The following is a 22,192-nucleotide window of genomic DNA, read 5'->3' as shown; positions in this document are numbered from 1 at the left end:
GGCCAGGACTTAGATGAAGTAAAAGAAGGCATGAGAAAGTGCTTGAGGAATAGCATTTCAGGCAGAGGAAAAGCAAATGCAGAACAGCTTGCCATCTGTTAGGGACAACTCAAAGGCAAGGATGGTTGGAGCCCAGGGATTGAGGAGGAGGGGGATGGGAGATTAGCTTGGCGATGATGGCAGGGGCCAGATCAGGTGCTACAAGGCTAAGGTGAGGAAGCTGGATGGTGTTGATCAGTAGAAAGGTATGATCTGATTTATTTCTGTGTGGAAGGAAATGCTTTCTTGCTGTACAGGAGCAAGAGGGAATTCTGGATAGCCAGTTAGTAGGCTACTGCAATTCATAGTGTGGCTTAATTCCTAAATAAAAATCTCAATAAACAGTGAATTTAATATGATGTATTCACTAGGCATAACCATGTCCAAAAAAATCAGGAAATCCAAGGCCTCAATGTCTAACATTACCTAGAGCATCTTATACTTTTTTCTATTTAGCTTAAGATCGAATTTATAACCTTTTAATAATTCTTCTCCTTCAGTAGGAGACCCTAGATTTAGGGCTGATTCTTATGCAAGAAGGCACTTGGATCTTCCAGCCCTGCCTTCTGTTTCTGCCATCAGGGAAACATGCAAACAACTGATTTGATTTTCATAATGTTTTAGTAATAACGAGAGCAGATGCATGGAACACATCGCCACCTAGTTTATATAAACTCCTTCAGCATTTTCTAGTCACCTATTTAGGAGTTAGAAATAACTTCATTTGCATACAATGGAATTGCACCTTTAAAAAATTTACCTATCTACCAGCAGAACTTACCAATGATCTCAAACTCAGAACTCCCAAATATCTGTCCTTGAAGTGTTCATCCTTTGCACAGAACAACGTTATTTGCAGAAAGTGTTATTGTGTTTTAGATTGAGGTTTCAAAGTGATTTAATTACAGCTGTAGAATGTTGGGTTTTATGTATCATATCGACAAATCCAAAACCGTACTTCTGAATTTAACGTTCCCTAAGGAGGCATGAAGAGCATACTGCCTGCTCTTTCTCTTGGCAAAAGCTTCACACTAGGTAAAAATGCTTCCAATGGCATTTTTCAACGATTCTACTTTTGACCTTAATCCTTTCCTTGGCTGTGGTTATGGCCCTGAGTTCCTAAATTATAGGCTCTCCTGCAGTTTCAAAAAGCTAATTCACACCACCATGCACATTAGGAAGGTGGCGTATATAATATTCCACCAAGGGAGACCCAGTGAACATTAAACCCTCACTAGTAACTGGTCACGAGTCAGGCTACCACGAACGCTACTCATTTTTCTTCACTGACAAGTTTTCATTATGTGGCTTTCCCAGAACAATTTAGAAATTGATCCACAGCTGATGGAAGCTAGGATGAATTGGGCCCAAAGCTTCAGGACAAAGTCAAAGGCAATGCCAGGACTCCAGCACTGAGTACAGGAGAGAAAGCCCCTACGCCCAACGTTCCCACTTCCCCTCCCCCACCTCCTGCACACACAGATCTGCTCCTCAAAGAAGCTTCTAGCTCTGGGGCTATCCCCCAGGCCTGGAGAGGCACGCAGACTTTTCTTTCATCATCTGTTTACTTACCTCCTGCCTACATAGTTCAGAGGTTCACACTCCTGAGAAAACAATTCCCTAGTTATGTGTCTACTGATACTAACGAAAGGGTTTTTATTTTCAACAAAATTGTGTATATCTGGTTGAAGATCTAGTACATTGATCTAAACTTGCTCTGTGTCATTCTGGCATGCATGGGTCAGTGGGATTATCAGACAGAGTGTGCAAGGGTGAAGTTGTGCAACCCTTGGGGATATGTGCAATTTTGAGTCCAAGGGGCATGTTCTGGCTGCAAGGACAGTTAAGGGGGATACATGAGGTAGAAGCTGATGGAGTTTAGCCAGGTAGGAGGTTGTTGGTTGTGGTGGTGGGTGTGTATATGTGTGTATGTGTGTGTGTGAGTGTGTGTGTTAGGGAATGGATGTAGGGGTGGGGGGCAAAGGGATTGTCTGGAATGAAGAAAGATGGAGACCAGAAAAATAAACCTATGTCTAGCATACAAATAGGAATTTATTGAAGCCAAAATAGATTACCCTTTTTCCCTCATTCCACCCACTTTTTGTGAGTCAGTACCCACCCAATTCCCTGGAACCATTGAAAACATCCCACAGTGTGTCTCCTCCTCCCATAACAATAAGGATGGCAGCGGTCACTTATTGAAGAGCTGTTGTGGACAAGACAAAGTGCCAGAGGCTTTTGTGATATAACTGGGAGACTGCAGCTGGTGAACATTGACTCAGCACCATCCCATTCTTACATTGTGAGATAAATTGAAGTAATTAATGGGGAATTTCACTCTAAAATTTTCTTGATGGAAGAAGGTCATCTTTACACACACTAGAAGCGTCTTGGAAGTGCTTCAGGGAAACCCTGGCAAACTGACAGCATCCACCCTTCAGGACAATCTATCCGGGCTGCCCCAGCTCTCAGGTGCTCAGCCAGTCAGTGTCTACCAGCTTCTGTTGTGATGAGTCTGGAGCCCACACGCATCCCAAACCCTCCACGCCTCCAGACATGGGAGTGCAGGAGGCTGGCAGTAGTTGTGAAGAAAGTAGCTCAGAAAGATCTGAGAAATGAAGTACCTTTGTGTGAGGTCACCTACTCTATAAACACCCCTTTTGAGGCTTATACTTGTCATATCACCTATCCTTTTAATAAACACTTTTTTTTTTTTTTTTTTTTTTTGCAGTACGTGGGGCTCTCACTGTTGTGGCCTCTCCCGTTGTGGAGCACAGGCTCCAGACATGCAGGCTCAGTGGCCATGGCTCACGGGCCTAGCCGCTCCGCAACATGTAGGATCTTCCCAGACTGGGGCATGAACCCGTGTCCCCTGCATCGGCAGGCGGACTCTCAACCACTGCACCACCAGGGAAGCCCTAATAAACACTTTTGAGGTTTAATAATGAACATCTAGTTTCCATTACAGAGTACAATGACAAACTTCCATATCTGGTTCAAGCAGAGTGATGGGTATGCAATAGGTAATCATTCTGGTACTTACCTTTATAGCAATTATATAAAAAAATTGAGGGCTACCAGAGAAGCTTTGTTTCCTTAACCAGCAGAAAATATAACAGATCAAGAAGATTAATAAAAAATAAATTGGCTAAAGAGCTTATCTTCATTGAGTTTTTAACATATTAAATATAATATTTTATTTTAAACAGTAAAAGACATTTGAAGCCTAAGGACAATTTTTTAAATAATATTTCTTTGGGAAATTGGGATTGACATATACACAGTACTATATATAAAACAAATAACTAATAAGGACCTATTGTATGGTTTTGGTATCAGGGTGATGGTGGCCTCATAGATTGAGTTTGGGAGTGTTCCTCCCTCTACAATTTTTTGGAAGAGTTTGAGAAGGATAGGTGTTAGCTCTTCTTTGTATGTTTGATAGAGAAGACCACCAAATGTTTGATGTTTGACTACTTGTGAAACCATCTGGTCCTGGACTTTTGTTTGTTGGAAGATTTTTAATTACAATTTCAATTTCATTACCTGTGATTGTTATGTTTATATTTTCTAATTCTTCCTGGTTAAGTCTTGGAAAGTTGTACCTTTCCAAGAATTTGTCCATTTCTTCAAGGTTGTCTATTTTATTGGCATATAGTTGCTTATAGTAGTCCCTTATGATCCTTTGTATTTCTGTGGTGTCAGTTGTAATCTCTCCTTTTTCATTTCTAATTTATTGATTTGAGTCCTCTTCCATTTTTTTCTTGATGAGTCTGGCTAAAGTTTTATCAATTTGGTTTATCTTCTCAAAGAACCAACTTTTAGTTTTATTGATGTTTGCTATTGTTTTCTTCATTTCTATTTCATTTGTTTCTGCTCTGATCTTTATGATTTCTTTCCTTCTACTAACTTTGGGTTTTCTTTGTTCTTCTTTTCCTAGTTGCTTTAGGTGTAATGTTAGATTGTTTATTTGAGGTTTTTCTTGTTTCTTGAGGTGAGCTTGAGCTGCTATAAACTTACCTCTTAGAACTGCTTTTGCTGCATCTCATAGGTTTTGGATTGTGTTTTCATTGTCATTTGTTTCTAGGTATTTTTTTTATTTCTTCAGTGATCTCTTGGTTATTTAGCAGTGCACTGTTTAGCCTCCATGTGTTTGTGTTTTTTTACAATTTTTTTTCCTGTAATTGATTTCTAATCTCATAGTGTGTAGTCTGTGATCTATATCAAAGAGTGTTTTTCCTATGTTTTCCTCTAGGAGTTTTATAGTGTCCGGTCTTACATTTAGGTCTTTAATCCATTCTGAGTTTATTTTTGTGTATAGTGTTAGGGATTGTTCTAATTTCATTTCATTCATTCATCTAATTTCATTCTTTTACACGTAGTTGCGTAGTTTTCACAGCACCATTTATTAAAGAGACTGTCTTTTTTCCATTATATATTTTTGCCTCCTTTGTCATAGATTAGGTGACCATAGGTGTGTGGGTTTATCTCTGGGTTTTTATCCTGTACCATTGATCTATATTTCTGTTTTTGTGCTAGTACCATACTGTCTTGATTACAGTAGCTTTGTAGTATAGTCTGAAGTCAGGGAGTCTGATTCCTCCAGCTCCATTTTTCTTTCTCAAGATTGCTTTGGCTCTTCAGGGTTTTTTGTGTTTCCATACAAATTGTCTAATTTTTTGTCCTAATTCTGTGAAAAATTCCATTGGCAATTTGATAGGGATTGCTTTGAACCTGTAGATTGCTTTGGGTAGTATAGTCATTTTCACAATATTTATTCTTCCAATCCAGGAGTGTGGTATATCTCTCCATTTGTTTATGTCATCTTTGACTTCTTTCATCAGTATTTTATAGTTTTCTGAGAATAGTTCTTTTGCATCCTTAGGTAGATTTATTCCTAGGTATTTTATTCTTTTTGTTGCAATAGTAAATGGGATTGTTTCCTTAATTTCTCTTTCTGATCTTTCATTGTTAGTGTATAGGAATGTAAACGATTTCTGTGCATTAATTTTGTATCCTGCAACCTTACCAAATTCACTGATTAGTTCTAGTAGTATTCTGGTGGCATCTTTAGGATTTTCTATGTATAGTATCATGTCATCTGCAAACAGTGACAGTTTTAATTTTTCTTTTCTAATTTGTATTCCTTTTATTTCTTTTTTGTCTCTGATTGCATGGCTATGACTTCCAATACTATGTTGAGTAATAGTCTCTAGAGTGGATATCCTTGTCTTGTTCCTGATCTTAGAGGAAATGCTTTCAGTTTTTCACCATTGAAAATGATGTTTTCTGTGAGTCTGTCATATATGGCCTTTATTATGTTGAGGTAGGTTCCCTCTATGCCCACTTTCTGGAGAGTTTTTATCATAAATTTATGTTGAATTTTGTCAAAAGCTTTTTCTGCATCTATTGAGATGATCATATGGTTTTTATTATTTTATTTGTTAATATGGTGTATCACATTGATTGTTTTGCATATATTGAAGAATCCTTGCATCCCTGCGATAAATCCCACTTGATCATGTTGTATGATCTTTTTAATGTGTTGTTGGGTTCTGTTTGCTAGTATTTTGTTGAGGATTTTTGCATCTATGTTCATCAGTGATATTGGTCTGTAATTTTCTTTTACTATATGACCCAACAATCCCACTACTGGGCATATACTCTGAGAAAACCATAATTCAAAAAGACACATGTACCCCAATGTTCATCAGAGCACTGTTTACAATAACCAGGACATGGAAACAACCTAAATATCCATGGACAGATGAATGGATAAAGAAGATGTGGTACATATATATAATGGAATATTACTCAGCCATAAAAGGGAATGAAATTGGGTCATTTGTAGAGATGTGGATGGACCTGGAGTCTGTCATACAGAGTGAAGTAAGGCAGAAAAAGAAAAACAAATATCATATATTAACAAATATATGTGGAATCTAGAAAAATGTCACAGATGAATTGCAGGGCAGGAATAAAAAGGCAGATTTAAAGAATGGACCTGTGGACATGGTGGAGGAGGGGAGGGTGGGATGAACTGGGAGATTAGATTTGACATAAATCCATTACCACATGGAAAATAGACAGCTAGTGGGAACCTACTCTATAGCACAGGGAGCTCTGCTCGTTGTTCTTTGATGACCTAGTTGGGTGAGATGAGGGGGGTCCAAGAGGGAGGGATGCGTGTATGCATATGGCTGATTCACTTCGCTGTGCAGCAGAAACTAACACAACATGGTAAAGCAATTATACACCAATAATAATAATATTAAAGAACCTATTGTATAGCACAGGGAACTCTACTCAGTACTCTGTAATTACCAATATGGGAAATGAATGCAAAAAAAAGAGTGGATATATGTATATGTATAATTGATTCACCCTGCTGTACAGCAGAAACTAACACAACGTTGTAAATCAACTATACTCCAATAAAAATTAATTTAAAAAATTTCCTTTCACCCAAAAATCATGTTGGTAGTTGGCTAGCTGCATAGTAGGACAAGGTGGTTGACAGTATGTTCACAGTGTGAGATTTGGAAGCATCCCCAGAACACTCTTTTTGGAATGATCAAAAGGGAGGTAGAAGAGGAGTTGATAAAAGCCTCTATAAGAGTGGTGTGAACTAAAACCCCCTAAGTCAGTTTCATCTTCAACAGAACATTATGCCTCAGCCAGTCTTTGTTTTCTTCTCAAGGCTAAGGTTTTGGATATGGGCAAATAAGATGCCTAAAGGACGGAATGGCTCTCTCTTGATCTAGCCTTAGCCTGTATGACTTACTTGAGAAAAGGTAGTCTTCAATGAAGGGGATGCTGCTCAATAAAGATTTCTAGTGAGAATGAGTAAATGAATGAATGAATCCACTGTCCTTCAAAGAAGCAAGCTTTTACAAATGTAGAAGCTGATTTCAATCTAAAGGAGAAAATATCCATATGACCCAGTTATATTAGTGTTATAACCACCTCTGCTTATTGGGAGTAACTATGTCCCTTGGGAGATTTGGAAGTCAAAGAGCTTAATTTGTTTATTTCTCTTGATGACTGATATTAGTCATGGTGATGAGAAATCATTGGTGGCATTCAATACTGGCAACTTCTAGTAAGTTGTTCTTTCAAAGCTCTTTGGAACTTTCATCTGGTTATTCTTCAGGGACACTAGAGAGGACCAAGAAAGACTTAAAACAAGCAGTCATTTTGATGTCATGAATCAAAATGATCATTTTTGTTTCAATTTTGATCAATTTCTTACCAATTCTGTGTAATGGAAATTATTTCTTCTTGGAATATAAAATAAAAAACCTTGGTTTAGTAGGGAAACTAATTATTATTTCCCTTTATTTATGGCTTAGCATGTTTGTTTAGGTATACTAATATGTATCTCTTAATTGAAGAAGGGTATGGCTTGTTTTATATCTATATCTATATATCTGAGAAAAATAACATAACATTGTTGCTAAAACTACTTCAACTCTTTCCATATATCTGTGTATATTACACTGATCAAAACATTTACAAACATTCACAAGGGTAAAAACTACCATACTGTAGAGCAAACTAAGGAAACCCCCACCATCTTGCTTTGGGCATTATCTTTTAATTGAAAAGGAAAATGAGTCAGTGTGGTTGACCACACTGTCCAAATTAGTCATCAAATGAGACGATGGATATAAGGGCATTTTGACAAAAATATATGAAACTGCAAAAATGTAATATGCTATTATCATTATTAGTAATTTTCTACTTGATTTGGGGTCCTATGAAACTGTTTTAATTGTGTACTATTTAAGATAAGATCTTGCAGGATATTATTTCTAAATGATTATCTATTTTTATATTTAAAGATAATCTGATTATGTGTGTAATAATGTAAACATCTAGCTCTTGGTTTTGTGCCCACACAAGGACAGGCCATCTTTGGGACAGAAAATGAACTGCAGAGGAAGTTGTGAATGAAACCATTAAGATGCAGGAAACATTTCTAGTTTCTTTGTTCTTAATCTCTATTTCTACTTTTGTATAACAAAAAAGAAACCTTCTTTAACTGAAAATAAATAGTTACAAGTGGTGCCTGAAAGCAAAGTTTATTGTCTATATCATGGCCTTTCAACCAAATTTATTTTTTTCTAAAATCATGTGATATAAATTTCCACATTTACCTCAGTCTATAAAACTTACAGATCTCTAAAACTACTGGTTCACCCACTCTCTCACTGCAGCATTAATCATGTCATCAGCAGGTATTCAGTAACAGAGATTGGACTACATCAGGCCAATAGTACAAATAAAACTCAATTCCAGGACTTTATGTTTGAACAAAACTTCTTCTGTTCCTTTCTGGGGTCTTTTCTTCTGCTGGACTTGGTTTTACAATTGTGTGAGCAGACCCTCCCTGAACACCTGCAGAGACTGGGCTAAGAACACCAATGGAGATGAACACTTCAGACATATTTTAAAGTTATACTTTAACATAAATGGTTAAATGAAATATGTTCTAGCCACCTATCTTGACTAACATACTTTCATAATAACATTTAAAAATACATTTAGCACTGCTGGTTTTATATGACTGGAAAATAAAATATTGTTTCAACTTATTCTCAATCATTTAAAAGGCTAAGAATAAAATGTATCTGTAATCAAAGTATACTTTAATCAAAATATATTAAAGGTATTTTATATACTTTACTGAGTATATTTTCATTGAAAATATAAAGTATAATTTCAAATTAGAAAGTTAAATCATTTTATTATGTTTTCCAATATTTTTTTCTAAAATTTCAAAATATCTATCAATACTGAGGGTTAATAAATGAATTATAATTAACTTGTACACAATTTATCACTGGGTGTATTTAAATGAAACTAACTTTTAACTAATTTTGAAATAATTAAATCTTATTAAATATTTTTATAAAAATAAAACTATTTACTATTCTAGCATTCAATGTCCATCCAGTTTCCAATGTAAAGAGTTTATATCATGCTTTATTCATGTTGTATCTCAACCTAAGTAGGTACAAATTTAAGAATAATTGAATTGCTTAATATTGCAAAAATATTTGTCAGTCACTATGTCCAACTATCATAAATATTGTAACTCATGTATTCTTCTGGAACCATGGATTGGGATACAAAGAGAAGCAAGAAAATGGACACTCAGCACCACTTGAAAAGGACACCTCTTAATGGGAGAAACTATCACATTCCTGCCTTCTGAGAGAATTACACACGTTGATGAATTTTTTCTTTTCTCTTACCAAGTCCTTCCATTGCTCAAATAGTCCCTGCCCTCCAAGGCATTGCCCACTTCCTGTGCCATCAGCCCCCTGGCAACTTACACACCTCACAGCGTTTGGAAGCAGCCGCTAATAGTTTTGAGGTGATGGGAGGAAGCATTTCCTTGAAGAGAAGAAAAGAGTATTAGTCACAAGAGCAGAAGTTTAGGTTATAGTTTGCACTGTGGCAGAGCTAAGTTAAGAACTACAAGTGACAGAAGCATGCCTGTGCCTTTAATGAAGTTAAGATTTCTTGTGTCTGTGATATATAGGTCCACAAAAGCACACACTCAGGACAGGATCCTGTCCTGTTTTTTTGTCCTGTTATTTTTTCAGGTTTTTATTTAAAATTTATTGTAATGGGGTCCGTGCAAAAGGAGGGGGTGAAGGGCGGGGAACATGCAGGGGACACAGGAACATGATGACATGGCCAGGGCCACAGCTTCTGTCGCGGGGGGAGGGATGAAAAGAAAAGGCCAGGGATGGAGCTGGGGTGGAAGAGAGAACGGGGAGACATTGTGGCTGCATGCCCCCCACCCCCAGGAAGCACCTCTAGTCGCTGGATCCCCCCCATTTACCCTGGCACCCTAAGATTCCATCTCTTGTCCTGCCTCTGGCCCTAGTGGCTCCTTCTTTTGCTCCCCTTGACTTGTTTTCCCCTGACAGATTCTCAAGCAGGATGGTGCTTAGGGCCTGACCCCAAACCACCCCACCTTATGAAGGTATAACCTCTGCCTTCCCTGTTTCTGCCCCCCAGCTTGCCTGAGTCCAAGGCATATATTCCATGTGAGCCTGAGAATCTTTACGTGAAGCTTGAAGGTAAAGCCAACTCAGAGGAAGGCAGAGGGAAAGGATGGCAAGAAACTGATCCATAATGAAAATGTATGAACTCCAAATCCCATGGCACCTGAGGCCAGCTATACACCTGGAATTTGCATTTGGTGAGATAATATACTGTCTTTCTTTTCTTAAGCCATTTTGTAGATGGGATTCTGTCATTTGCAACAGAAAAGAGTCACAACTGATATAGCAGGAAACCATTCTCTTTCTAGAACACTAACACCCAAAAGTGTTATGCCAGCTTGGACTTCCTTTAGTAGAATGGGAATAAGAACTAGAGAAAACCCACTGGATTTAGAGTCAAATTCTGGGTCATCTCTGGGTGGCAACTTTTTTCACCACCACCACTCAGCCACCCATCCCTACTTTAGCCTTCTGGGTTCATCTGGCCTTTCTCTGGCTATCAAAGATCTCTTTGAATATCCAGAAGTGACTGACAAGAGGACTGTGAAGAGGTCTGACTATGCAAGGGAGTCTTGAAAGTGCTCTTCATAAGAGCATCATAACTGCACGGCTGACATATCCATTCATTACATGTGGAATTTGTTAAAAGGGATAAATACCTAATTCCATAGCCCACTGTAGAAGAGAGTATTGCATTTCTGAAGTCTAAACAACCACCCATTAATGCTTAATTCCCATGATTTGAAAATCTTTTCTAATCTCATTTTTCTTTCCATCTCCAGCCGAGTCATTTTTTTTCATCTATATTTAATCATAAACATAGCATCAGTGTTGTTTGTAAGGTGATCCCACCAAGAAGCCCGCCTGGATGCTAATGGCTTAGTCGGGGGCTACACATTACTAATGACTGTATATTCATTGAAAGCTTTCATTGCACAGTAGCAAAGTCAACCTGAAGTAAATCATAAACTTCATTTTAGTCACTGTATCGCATATCAAGATTTTTATAAGTACATGTTGGCTTTTGGGAAAGACCCAAGTCCCTAATCAGTCTTCCAAGAAAGAAAGAAAAAAAAAAACTCACAAAAATACAGTGGGTGGAATCATGCCCTACACTAATAATCTATTTCAAAGAATACCTTCTTTCAGACTACACAAAAATATAGTGCTTACATTTTTACAAACCCACAGTTTATGTAGAAATTATTTTATGTTTAGATATCACTCACTAGTAACTGGTATTGAGCCAGCCCGAGAGCTACATAAACACCAGATTTTACACATTACATAGCTCACACAACATTTTGCTCTAAGCTGGTTAGTTAGTTATAAATCTACATGGAGTTTACAGTCTAACCCCACCCAGATAGCTCCCCTGCTCCCACCAGTTTTTTTTTTTTTTTGGCCAAGAAAAGCAGCAGGGGATATATATATATATATATATATATATATATATATATATATATATATATATATAGGAGGATATATATATATATATATATTCCAAAAGAAATGAAATTATACATGTGCACTTTTGTAAACTAGGAATTCCTGTTTCTGTTACTGAAAATCACTACCAGATGTCAAATAGTAAAATATTCATTACTCTCCCAAATAATAGAGTTGATTAATGAGGCACATTTACATTGTGGAATCTTGGTCTCTGTCGTAAATGGACAGAGTTTAAGAAGTTTAAAAAAATCAAGCATAAGTATTATGCTTCAAAGGCAAAGTAAATATTAGGTAGGCATCTTGGGGCAGGATTCGGTTGGTCATCTAAGGGGTAATAACTTCCAAATGAAACTAAGCTTTGTTCTTAAAAAGAAGAAATGGTAGCCATGTCACAAGACAGAAAGATAGGTATGTTTCTGGCCAGTCTACGGCTTATAACTGTTCAGTATAGGAAATCTATTCTAAGGGAATTTCAGTGCAATGAATAAACTGTTAAAGGCAGTCTGATTGCCCTTCTCTAGTTAGCCGAGTAATCAACTCTTGGGCTAGGGATCTGTGTGATGATAGTATTTGTGCAGAAGTACTGTTCTAAAGAAAATTCCCTTTTCTACTGAATAGGTAGGGAGCCTTCTTTGGAAAAGAAGCATCTATTTGAATGAAGTCACCTGGTTGTAAATAAAATCTGTTGCCAACTGCAAGCAACCATCTCAAAGTGACACTTTTCACGTTATGACCGTCATTCTACATTATGCTGGTTTCTATGCATGGCAGTCATTTTCAAAAATGGACTAAATGTATTTCTCACCTCTGTATTTGTACATGGAGGAAAGAGTGTGAAAAAAATAACCCAGGGAGGAAACTTGACATCGGCAGCTAATCAGAAGTTTTTAATTTTGTCAGCAAAGCTGACCTGGAATGACTCATTGGCAGCTGGAGGCCAGGTTCTTGTTCATAAAAGTTGGTTCAGACACTTTGGAACTAATGTGGGACTCAATCACCCGTAGGAACACTGTCACTTGCATGCATCTATGCAATCCATTTCTTGATCAAGCATTTATTTACTTTTATGCTAAGAAAATAATAATGCACACATTTTTTTGTGTCATGCATTTGTGTGTGTTTGTGTGTGTGTGCGTGTACATGTGCCTGTGTGTGCCATTCAGTTTCTTAGTAGGCAGTATTAGGTGATCATGAAGAACATTGACTTTGGAATCAGTCACACACAAGTTTGAACCCTAGATCCAACACTCATTAGCAATGTGGCTTTTGTCAAGTAATCTAAATTCTCTGAATCTCAGTTTCCCTATATGTAAAATGGAAATATTAATGAGCACATCAGATACTTACCTGAAAAATTAAGTGAAGTACAGTAGATGAAATCCTTATCATTATGTTTCACACAGAGTAAGTGCCATCCCACCTCACCCCCAATTAACAGTAATGAGATTTTTCCAACCAAAAGATATTTTCTTAATCAGGCACACCCAGCTGGAACTCCCTGATTTTCCCTTTATTGCCCCAGCTGGAGTGACATGGACTCTAAGGATTCCCAAGTGGTGCTGGGGCTAGAATTCAGATGCTTTCCAGGTGCCCTCTGCCCTTGGCTTGGTCTCTAGTGCTTCTCTTTGAGTTTTTGACTGGAGCCAAACACCAGCTCTTCTGAAAACACTAACCTAAGAAAAATGCAACAGGCAGCACCTGGGCCAGCCTTGTCACTGAAAGTCTGAAAACTCAAGGCAAGAATCATAGGGCATTATCTAATAAGCTAGGTTATAAGGTTCTGTGAGAATGAAAACCTGATAATGTATGTGAAAGTAAGTTGTAAGAAATTTTTATGTAATAATGAGGATGAGTATTACGCATTTCTCCTATAATCAACGGATCCTTTTTAAACTGAATCAGACAGTCATTTGCAGAGAATACTTGGGGTTAAACAGCCTCCATTCTATGGTAGAAGAAAATTTCCATGATGAAGTGGAGAGAGGGAGCAGTAAAGAGTCATGTCCCAAGAGCTCTTAGCACAGAATGAATTACTCTCCTCCACCCTATAAGTGATTTTTGGTCTAAGAACTCCCAGCATCTGGAGAAGACCAAACTTAACCTTTGTTACGAATGAAATAACTGAAGCCTAGGGTGATAAAGTGATTGTTTTAAAACATATACTAAGTCCATGTCAAAGTTAAAACCCAATCCTAATGTTGATGGGGGTCTCTGTTTAGTTAGGGGGAAAAAAGCATATCAGCAGCTGAATGTTGGAAACTGAAGGCAATTTAGAAAAAAAAAAAAAGAAAATTAGCTTGGCAGAACCTTTAACTGAAATCCACGTTTTATTTTTAAAAGGAATATTTTGTTGTATTTCTTCTTATAGAGAGACACACCCTTTGTTATACTCATGGCTATCAATCATTTATTCTCTCATTCATCTAACTTTTAAAAATCTTCTATTAGAAATTCAGTCTTCCATTCAACATGCTGAAGAGTTCTTAAATAAAAGAAAATGAGTTGTGTTTAAAGAACCCGCTGGTTTTCTCAAAGGGAGGGTAAAAGTGTGCTCAAGTTTCAAGGCAGATTTCAAGGATGCCAAGGAGGAGTTTTTCTTCCTTTTTGACCAAAAAACAAAAAACAAAAAATCTAAAATCTCTGGGCGGTCTGGCAATGGGCTCAGTAGACTTCCAAATTTTAGAGGCTAGCATCTCACATAGACTCTACAGGGTCAACTTTGTGGAATGTGTTCAGTATGGACAAAAGGAATACAGAAAGGGGACAGTGGTTCCTCAGGAGTGTAGCTTGACTGAAGCCAAGGATAAAGGCAAAGTGGCATCTCTTATTGTCCTATAGTGTTTGGTGTTCCTTGGTCTCCCCATTGGAGCTTACTTTCTTAGTTATCCTCTTAGAGTTCCAACTTTCCCTTTTTGGGTAAATTCAAGGACAACTGACCCTGCTAGGATACAACTTTCAGTGTCTAGATACTGCAGATGTGGGAACACTGGCATTATGCCATCCTCTCCATCTAACTATTCACCCCAAACTATTATTTGCACTAATTAAGGCACTTGATTGCTAGAGGATTTTGTTTTGCTTTGTTTTTAACAGCCATTTCTATGGTGGCACTCTGCAATGGGAGTATTAGAAGCTAGGTGCTGTCGGTTGAATGAATTATTCTGTGTGGCCAGGTCAACATGTGTAAAATGAAAAGACAAAGGGGCATCCATGCTGTCCATTTTTGCCATCTTTACAATGAATATTGATCACCGCACATCCGTGCAGCTGGAGCAATTACTGGTAATCATGGAAATGGCCAAAATGAATTGATTGAATGTTGTTTCGTCCTGTTTCCCAGCTGTGTAACCAGCTGCATAGCCACAGTCCAAGACAAATCCTGTTTATGGGGTCCTAAGGTTTTTTGATCATGAGAACACTTGTGAAAGGTTTTCAAGTAGGTACTTGAAGATTCCATAGCCGTTAGAGCACCTTTGAGGATGTCTAACTCATGGAGGAAGTAACTATTTATTCACCAGGATCCCAGCCAGTGACATTGCCAGTACATGATAAACATCAAGGCCAAATCAGATTTAAAACAACTGAAAAATACTCCAAATCAAGTAACCATTTAAATTCTGGAATTGTTGATTCCCGCTACATTGTCAGATGGAGTATACAAATAAATAAATTTAAATAATAATAAAAATAATATATTTTAATTTATTTACTTATAGTAAATGTATACTTGTTAGTTTCTAAATGGACTAAAGACAGTGACACACACACACACACACACACACACACACTCTTATTAAAAAAAACAGATGCCACAATTTTTCACATCTACTGATATTACTTATGATGTGGGTGGCCGAACAGTATTTAAAATCATGTGAACTGCTGGATGAGACTCTTACCACTAAGTTCTGTTATTTATTAAAGAAGTTTTGTTAGTTTAACATTTGTTCCGCATGAACAAAAGTTTTGTATTTTTCTGAGTCATCTTTTTCGCTTGCATGAGAATAGGACAGCCTTAGTCCAATGGCAACCAGCTCTGACCTCTCTTATGTTTTCCATCTGTACTACATTCATCACACCAGAGTCTGGAATCTACAGCGTTTGTATGCAACTTAAGTAAGAGAGGGGAGGGAGGAAAGTACTAATAAGCATCCCCTAGGGGGACCCAAATGATTTCTAGCACCATCCCAGGGATTTGGGTCAGTGAAAGACCAAAGCTGTACTGACAACTTACCTTTGGACAAGGGCAAACTTTGGTTTGAAAATGTCTCTGAGTCTGCTTTTCTTACCCTGCGGAATTCTGAGTCTTTGAGGTTGTTACAGATTGAAATGAATGCCTCGTATTCTCCCCACACAGATTGGAATGTTCAGGTTGTCCCCTCCCTGTCCTGAGGGGAAGCATCTGAGCTTTGGAAGAAACTCTGCTTGAGTGGACTTCCAAGGTGGAAAAACAGGAATGGTGACCTATTATCAGAACAGCTTAAATGAGATCTTAGTGAATATTTTCCCTATCAAAAAATTATGAAAATTCATGGAACACATGCTCTAGTAACAGGACAGGACATCAACAATTAGGACTGCCCTCAAGTCAGAACTCTTCTTCAAAATCCAAACACATGGCCCTGATAGTAATAATCCAAGTTGATTTCTAAACGGTGCCATGGTGAACGCAAAACATTTACAATTATGACACATGAAAAGGTTAGATAAAAACAATTATTTGCAGGAAAAATTTATATTGCTATGTTTAAAATTGAATTTTTAAAATATATTTATGTATGATTTTTTTAAAGCACTTGGACTTAGATATGCAAAACATGAGTATTTACATTCCTTTTTTAGTGAAATGTAATTGTAGCTTTCTATAATTCCTACTTTTCAATAAGTTAACATTCAAGCGTGCTTTTTGTTACAAAAGATGGAAAGAATTTATTTTGACATGTGCTGATCTCCCTTCAGCTAATTCCACCATTAGTCTTTGAACATTAGTGCTAATGAGGAGAAACAATGTGAGAATAACCCCAAAAGAGCAGATAATCCAAAAGGCATGTATACTTGACATAGCAGTGTTTCCTATTTATTTTTGGATATGGGTATGCCTGAAGTTATTGGCATTCTCATTATTTCAGAGAGGATAATTAAATCATATTACAAAGAAGTAGCTCAGAATGAGCAATATAATATTTTAGAAACTATTTTATTTGAAGTTTAATGCATCAGCATGAATCTAGGCGATGCTAGTACTATTCAGAGAAGTATTGATAGACTATTTTTGCAACCAGCCCATCTTCTCACTTTAGGTTCAATCTTCCCATTCCATCACCCTGTACCTTTGTTGTTTCCTTAAATCCTAAATCCCTGATACTCTAATGGTTCACTGAGCCCTGCTCTGACTTGCTAGATACACCCAGCTAATTAGTAAATAGCTGACGTCAGACTCACAACTTGATTTGGAGGAGTAAGTGAATGAAAAGTGAATAAAACACATAGTTTTTACATCCAGGACCTTATACTAAAAAGAGCCAGGATTCAGTATTAGAATGCTTGAGTCAAAGTCTTGGTTTTGGTGGTCACTATCTCTGTGATGTTACACAAATCAGCTTTCTTCCTTGGATCTGATTCCTCATTAGTAAAATGAGGGGGTTGAAACAGGTTAGTGCTTCCCAAGGGGTCCCAGGTACCCTCAGAATTGTCTTAGACTGCAAGGAAGTCCTCAATAAAAGAGGAGGAGGATGTCAAGGCTGAATGGGCAGGGTTTTAGTCCTTTCTTCCCGATTCAGAAAAAGCAATGGTGCATTTATCTGTTGAGACACTGGTTGCATTGATATTCCATGTAATATTGTGTGGGGTGGAGGGGAAGAAGGGAGAAAAAAAGTTGAAAACTAGACAAGTCTCTTCAGTTCTAACATTCTTAAATTGTAATCTGGTGCATTGGGACGGCTTTGAAACCCTTGGGAGTATTTACAAAGCAGTGTGGAGTAAGTTAGACACCTCATAACAACTATGATTGGAGATCTAAGGGAGAGTACTGTCAGATTTTATGGACAAATTAGGTTTGGGAGAGTTTGGTTAAACTGAAAACTCTGAAAATTGGTAAACAGATAAACAGATGGATAAGTAGAGAGGAGAGATAATTTTTATACTCCAAATACAAATTTAAAAATAAAGAACATCAAGATAATAGTAATGGCATTCTTTACATTTTAAATGAGTATTAAATGTAACACAGTTGGTTTTCATGGGTCTTTGTCTTGACACAATGAGGATTCCTGGCTGCTCTGGTGGTGATCTGGAGTGAAGACAAGAAGGGGAGTTTTGCTGCACAGAAAAGGAGACTCTTGATCCCCTCCTCTTCCAGTCCATGGGTTTCTACACTGTCGTAGACATCCAAGTTTGATAATAAAATTGTATGACCATTGACCATGTTTGAATGCTCTACTCTCTTTCAAAGGATTTTTTTCTGTCCTTTTGAAAAGCACAGGAAACATAAACTGAACAGCTATGTTTTGGATATCCATTTCCACCTCTTTATATTATCTGCCACAGTCACTCTAGCCTTTCCTAAAGGGATCCATTTGCATCTCTTTACCAGTATATTTCAAAAATAAAGTAAGAAATGACTGGAGGATTAAGAGACAGCTTCATTTTTGGTCCTCATTCCTTCTGTTTCTCTTCATCATCCCAGAATGTTCACAAGGTCTTCTGATAGAGTATGAGAGCAAAAATAAAGCTGTTTGGCAATCACTTGACTCAATGTGTTAGAATCTCCTGGTAACCAAATGTTTTACAGATGCTTCGTTTTAAAAATATATATATGTGTGTATGCTGGGGAAGAAGGATAAGAGTGTGCAAGATGAGTCAGAGCTGAAAGAGAAGGCTTCATGGGGGCACAGGCAGAATGCTTCCTCCTCTCTCTCTACCTTGCTTTCTTTTACTGAGCTCTTGAGCTCTTTCTGTCAATTCTTTCTGGCAATGGCTCCCTAAGAGTTGTTTCTGGAAAAAAAAAAAAAAGCAAAGAATGCTCGATTTCCTACATAAATCACTGGTTGAGCAAGGGGGGAAATTTTAAAAACAGGGTTGTGTGCTTTTCATTAAAAAAAAAAACAGAAATATCTCTTTACTAGCTATGGATGTCTCTTCCTTTCTCTAATTTTACACTTCCCCCATACACTTTCTACCAAAAAAAATAAAATAAAATAAAATAAAATAAAGAGATAAGTTGTCCATCAGGAAAAGGAAATGGTAAAAAATAAAAATTAGATATTTTAAAGCTAAAATAACTTTATAAATCTCCTGTTTGACCCTTAAAGACTCACCATTGCTGTCTCAATTAAGTCCCAACTCTATAACATGGCTTTACAAGTTCCTTTCTGATCTGGCCTCTCCTTACCTTGTTCAATCTTATCTCCTTAGCAGGCCTCCTTCCAGGTATGGCTTCCAGCCTTGCCTAAGTATGTCCATTTGGGGGTTTCTTGCCCTGAGCAAAAGGCATCCCCTGTACCTTGATGACCTGCCACCCATCTCTCCCTAGTCTTGTTTGGTTTCAACAAAAACACAACTTCCCCGAAGAAGTGTTCTCTCCTTTCTAAGAACCTCTTACCCCATCCCCCATTAAAGTCTTCATATACTCTATTATGATTATATGGGAAGTGGGTATAATATGTTCACAATTCACACACTCAGATAACAACACTGTAATTTAAAAACAGGTTCTTACTACTCACTTTAATTTCTACCTCTGGTACAAATTCTATCTAAGAAGAGAGAATGCCATTTCTTCACTTCTAGGTAAAGTCAGCCAAAGTAATGATTAGTTTACTATTCAGGGTTATAATCTCAGCCAGTGATCTACTCAGTTTAGGTCTGTGTCCAGAACCAGCCTTAGGGATTGTCTAAATTTAGAGGAGGATTTGCAGTAATAGTTCCAATTAAAATAGCTAACTCTTAACAGACCCTGTTAAAAGCTTCTACATATTTGTTCAGTCCTCACAACAGCCTACTGAGATAGTACTATTATTATATGCAAAGTGATAGGAGGCTCAGCCTGGATTTGAGCCAGTATACCCTGGGTCCAGAGCTTTTACTGACCCAGCTATATTATCTCCAGGAAGCATGAGTTCCAAACCAACTGAACCAGAATCTTTCCTTCCTAGTAAGCATAGTAGGTGATCGTTCAATAGCAAATGAATAGAAAGGAAGAAAAATAGAGAAAAAAGAAGTGAAGGAAGAGGAGAAAGTAAACAAAGAGTCAGCAACCTGCTGTGAAGAGGGGACTGGAAATGCCCTTTCCTTTCCCAAATGTCTCTCATCAGTCTGGCTATCTTGTGGCTATCTATTGGAGCAATCTGCAGATTCAGTGAGATGCTGTCAATCATTACCTACATGTTTCTGCCTGCTGGAAAGACAGAGGGTATAAATCTATGCATGCTCAATGTCTGCATTTTTTAAAGGAATTACTTTGTCATCAAGTTCATAAATTCTCAGGTCTTGAGAGGTTGGCAGAAGTAAAAGCAGAAGCAGGGTAGGGTGGGACTGACCCAGGGGACTGCCTGCTGGAGATTTCCTGACTCGGATCTGGGAATGTGTGAGAGGCTGTTAGAAGAGCAGCCAGATATCCAGACAGCTGGAGAATTCGGGTAGCTGTTGACTGCAGCACACTGCAGGGAATACTGGAAAGTGAAGGGGTTTCTTCTAGTTGGCTGCTTCAACACTAACTTGCATGTGACCTTAAAAAAGGCTCTGGCTGTCTTTTTTTTTTCATGTGAAATGGAGCCCATGTTCTGAGTAATCGCTTAGGTCTTTACTAGGGTCAGTGCTCTATGCCTGTGATCTGTGCTGCTTTGTGTTTCTATGTGCCCCCTCCCTTTTCAGGTTATGGCTTAGAGCTATTGCTGAATGTTTTTTCCATTCTCTCCCAGAAAAATATGTACCGCTGTGAGGGTGAGGATGGGGGGTGGGGAGGGTGAACCTTCCAAGTTATTTGAATTTGTCCCTCCCCAATTAGTTCTAGGGTTTCCTAATCTTAGGAAGACTAATTTCCACACATTCCATTAGCTCTTCTGTATTCTTACATATTCTCTTTACAAGCTGTTTTCAGACCTGAATACACAGTGGGTAATTCCAAGATATCAAGAAATGTGGCAACTATAAGAATATTATAGTTGTTTCTATTGTATTGACATTTCAATTAATAAAAACAAATGGCACAATCTAACTAGGAAGTACTTTTTTCTCTCTTACACTTAGCTGCACTCAAGGAATTGTTTAAAAATTTGAAGAAAAAAACTGTAGTATAAAAAGAAGGTAATAGTTCTCTTTCATTTCTTGATTTTTTTAAGATACTGCATCAAATGATTCCCTATAATTAGTAACTTCAAATAATTGCAACACTAGAGTATCTTCTATTCATCTTACTGAGTTGAGTATCACTGGATATTTGAGATTTTTACTAAATCATCATGTAATGGATTTTAAAAATATAAGCAAAATTCACTAGTTAACATTGATACTATCAATATAATATCTTAGTTGTCAATTTTTGTCTTCAACAATAATCAGTAATAAATCTGAACAAACACAGGCTCTGGTTGGTCAACTGAAATGGGAAACTAGTTATCATACATGATAGGCCTTTCAGATTTGGGGTGCTAAGCCACTTCCCCTTTGTTTCTTTTGACCTTCAAATTACAGTCAGCCATTTATGGTGGACTATTACAATCAGAAAACAACTGATTTCTTCTATTTCTACATTTCTGAGTCTAAAGCTATATCTGGCATTGCTGCCTAAAACCCATCGACAAGGTCATGGTTAGATGAAATGGCATGGTCAGGAAAATATTCACTTCCAACACTCTCTTTCTTTTTGCTATATGTTCTGAAATGCTTGTATCCCTTCCTTTGTGCATGTGACTGTGTCAACTTCCCAGCAGAGAAGAGAATTGGGCTAATACACAGGTAGAAATACTATGAAGATACATATTGGTTAATTGCTAGGAATACCTAAAGTAAAACCTTTAAATTTTCATTTCATTTATAGGCATGAAACTGTGGCAGAGATGGCCAGTAGCTTCCTTTGGTCAATGATTTGCAAAGATGGCTGCAATGATCCTCTGAAATATTTCCATTTCCTTAAATTTAGATTTACTCTGTGACTTGCATTGACCAAAAGGATGTGGCAGAAATGATAATATGTGGCTTTGAAATGCAGACCTCAAGAAACCTTGTGGTTTTCTCTCTTGTCCTCTTGGAATCCTGCAATCATGGTGTGAAGAAGCCCAATTAGCCTCCTTCAGAAACAGAGGCCACTTGGAGACAGTGGCTCAGCCAACAACAAGGCCCAACTGCCAAGCATGGCAATGAGGCTGTCTTGGATGATCCAGGCTCATGTGTCTTCTGTTCCTCCCTTTTTTGGACAAGTGTTTATTATGCTTAGTGTGTCACTGTCTCAGTAGGTATGTTGGCTACATGGGTGGCAGATAATTTGGCTTTTTAGTTTGTAAATCTTTGTATTAAGAGCGACCACACCTTAGGAGTTGTACTCAAGGAACCTCAGAGGAAGCCAGACTTGAGGCAGTTTAGCAAAATTGTGGACTTCAAGCCTTATGTTACCATGGTATGAGATTTTGGGAGGTCTTGAAAAAGGGTGAATATGTTTTGTATGTGGAAGAAATATGAAATAT

This window comes from Mesoplodon bidens, assembly GCF_964165515.1.
Source record: "Mesoplodon bidens genome assembly, chromosome: 8".
Lineage (NCBI taxonomy): Eukaryota > Metazoa > Chordata > Mammalia > Artiodactyla > Ziphiidae > Mesoplodon > Mesoplodon bidens.
This window is presented reverse-complemented; position numbering follows the sequence as displayed.